Source organism: Pangasianodon hypophthalmus, chromosome 12, assembly GCF_027358585.1.
Source record: "Pangasianodon hypophthalmus isolate fPanHyp1 chromosome 12, fPanHyp1.pri, whole genome shotgun sequence".
NCBI classification, from domain to species: domain Eukaryota; kingdom Metazoa; phylum Chordata; class Actinopteri; order Siluriformes; family Pangasiidae; genus Pangasianodon; species Pangasianodon hypophthalmus.
Genome location: NC_069721.1, coordinates 6047282 through 6051004, shown reverse-complemented (window position 1 = coordinate 6051004; position 3723 = coordinate 6047282).

Sequence of the window (3723 nt, the reverse complement as noted above, 5' to 3'; positions counted from 1 at the left end):
AAAATGAAACTATCTAAACTTTAATCCTATAACCGACAGAAAAGGAAAATGCTTAACATGTGGCTAGTAAGAGATACATCGTTAAATCGGAGGATTTTATTATCTAAAGCTGAAGGAATATCCAAATGTATGCTTATGTCTTGACATGCTTCCAAACATATAGTCAATTTGTTAAACTTCTCTTTCATTTCAGGTGGAAGAATAGATTATACTATTTGAATATTGAATTAAAGTAAAATGCTTAAATAATTTGATCAAAGAAAAAGAGCATCTAGAATATATTCCCAAAACATTTGTTTAATTTAGTGGGTGGTTTTTCTTAAATGCGACTATGGCATTAACCATCTAGCAATAAAACTGTGTACCTCCCATAAGTAAATTCTTCTAGCATGGAAATTAGCACACAAACATATTTTTTTCTGTACATAGGGAAGGTTACTTACTGACATACAGTGCATTTCTTGTTAAATTTCGTTTAACCAATCCCACCCAAAGAGTGCTGTGGTTTTGATGCTATACCTGGGAAAGCTTTACAGCTCTTCAGAAACTGCATAAATGATGTGGTTAAACCTAAACATTAACTTTTGGAAAATGAAATAGACTTATGGGAAGTTAACATCACAATTTGAAAAATTTAGATAAGGAAAACCTTGATTAATCTAAAATGCTTCATGTAAATCTTTAATTATAAGACTCCGAAATAAGAAAAAGATGTAATATTTATCACAAATTGTCTATCAATAATAAAGCAGAAGTTTCTTTCAAAACTTGACACACATCCTGTAAAATGTCTGTTAGAAAAAAATAAATGGGATTTAATATACTGTACTGTTGTAGTGTCTGTAAACTTGGAAAAAGACAGTTAATCAGTTATTCTTTAATTGCATTTATGTGAAAGCGTTTTGGATTGATATTGAACATTTCAAAAAGACCAAAAACTGGACAAAATACATCTGCAGGATCGTGACATTATTTGTAAAGGTTTTATTAAGACTGATGTGCAAAAAGACACGGGAGTAATCAAGGAGCCCCACAGTGAGTGGAGCAGCCCACTGGCTTTGGTGCCCAAGGCCGATGGGACTGTTTGGTTTTGTATGGCCTTTAGAAAAGTCACCGTGGTGTCCAAGTTTGACACATAACCCAACGCCTCGCATTGACAAGCTGGTCGATCAGTTAGTCGTGGCTCGCTTTAATTCGAGGGATATTGGCAGAGATACTGGTGCGGGGGTAGTAGGTAGCAGGCCGGATGGCTCCCCGGCCTGAGTCGGGTGGTGGGGGTATGTGGAAACGGGTGTGATCGAGCGTCGGTTTGTGAATGGAGGGCAGAGCCGGAGAAGGTGAGTGGTAAGGAATGCACACCTGCAGGGAATTCTACTAACGAGTGTTCTGTGTTGCAGTGACCTGGGACAAGGATAAAAAGGAGAGAGACAAGCGCCTTGAGAGAGAGAGAGAGAGTTATCCAGCACAGAGCCACTTGTGTGCGTGCGTGTGTGTGCGCGCGCAAATAAAATAAGCCGCTGAAAGCGAAAGTTAAAAATTGGAGAATAAAGCGCCTGTGAGTTGTTCCCAAGCCTGCCTCCTGCTTCCTTATTCCTGCCCGAACCTGTAAGGTTGCTACAGGTGCATAATGTGACACTTCCATTTCCTCTGGGTTGTCCATCAACGGCACAAATCTTAAGTGGATAATGTAGGGGTTCTGTGGGTATGATGAGCTTCATGACGGTATTGTGATCCATGAAATTTCCTGCTGCTCCAGAGTCGATCAGCACTGAGAGGTCAGAGACACGGTTTGAGTGTTTCATCTGTACATTTAGTTAATGATTAGTGAGAGAAAAACTGAGATGGACTCACCGAGGGAATACATAAGGAGGTCGAGGTCCTCTCAGCAGACTGGGTTGGACCGGGGTTTTTTGACAGACAGGGTACTGTGCTACAAATTGATTGGCATGACTGCAATAGAAACACAGCATTTCCCTTCTTCATTTGTCACGTTCAGCGTTGCTTTGTCAGGTCTGCCCTAGCTGCATGGGTTCAGAGCGTACAATTACCAGTGTGGGACTCACCGTCCTCTTATGCACTTGGAGGATGCAGATGAGATGTTCCAGATGAACGGCTAGATCGATCAGGGAATCAAGAGGCATTTTGACATCATGGCAGGCCAGTTCAGTGAGCACTTCCTGATTGAGACCCTGGCAGAAACCATCTGCTTACTGCAGCAAGAGTGCGGGACTCCAGTACCTGTTCAAGAGCATTTCTCCTCCCTTGTGTTACCATCAAGAGTCGCTCACCAATTTTCTTGCCTTCGGGGGTGTGATTGACAACTTTTTGGAACATTTCCATGAAGCGATCCTATGACAATAACAGTTTCCCTCCTTGACACCCTCTTGGCCAGGGAAGTACAGTGAGCACTGTAGCAGAAAGCTTTTGCACTGGGACGTTTCTCCTGCGTACTCATCACGGCGATAGATAAGCCAGCATGTTTAATTTCTCATCTAGCTCCACCAGATGTTGTTGGTGTTCTCCTACCAGCGTTCCCTGAGCTGCCATGATGTTGTGCCAGTTTGATTCTCCTGCCGCATCCATGGTGATGGTGAAGTAGTATGTCATGCAATAGAGTTGGATGAAAATGCAGTTTAGAATTTATTATCAAACGTGAAGCAAAATTCATAAACAGGAACTGGCAAAAGGTCAGGAAATTCGCAAACAACAATTCAGTGGCAAAATCCAAGCATGTAAAAACCAGGAAACAAGACAAGATCAAAACTAGAATATCAGACTCAGACTGCTTGGTAGGTTCAGGTAAGTGTAGACTGAGTGTTACTTCACAATAAAGCAAAGTTCAGAGTCCATTTATATAGGCAGTGTGTGTAATTGGAAGCAGGTGCACATGATTAGTATTCAGGTGAGAGTGTATGTGCTGGTGGAGTGAGGTGCTGGGGATTGTAGTCTGTGGCGGCCTTGTTATAAGGCTGCAGTGTGTTCTGGGAAGTGGAGTTTCTGGTGGATTCCAGCCCTGGCATGAAATATATGTGAAGAATGTTTTACTTTCAGAAATTGGGGTCAAAATTAATCAATTATCCTTTGCTGGATAATTGATCAAAAATGTGATTTAAGGAATGTATGTTTAAGGATGGGTCTGACTCTTGCTTGGAGAAATAGATAACCAATAAAAGAATATAATTGGAGAAGTAAACGGTCACATATATTTTTGTACTGGGAATGAGGGGACATAAAAAGTAAAGTGGAATCATTTCTGACAGAAGTGTCATGTTTAAGAGATCAGGGATTATAGAAATGTATTGGAAAAAAAGGAAAAGGTCTTGAATACTTTTCTTGTTTAATTTGGTTTACCAATCCCACAAAAGAGTGCTGTTCAGAGGCATGCAATACCAGGGAAGGCTTTACAGTTCTTCAGAAACTGCATAAATGATAGGTTAAACCACAACATTAACGTTTGGAAAATGAAGTATGCTTATGGGAAGTTAACATCACAATTAAAAAGATTTTGTTAAGGAAATTCTTGGTTAATGTAACATGCTTCATGTAAATCTTTTTAATTATAAGATGGTGTAATAAGAAGAAGATATAGACAATTGTGACAAATATTAAATTAGTAATAAATGGTAAAGATTGGACAAAATTTGGAGGAGCATAGCAAAAATGGCAGTTAGATGGAAGCATTTTAAGGATGTTATTGTAACTTATGACCAGTAAGTGGCACTG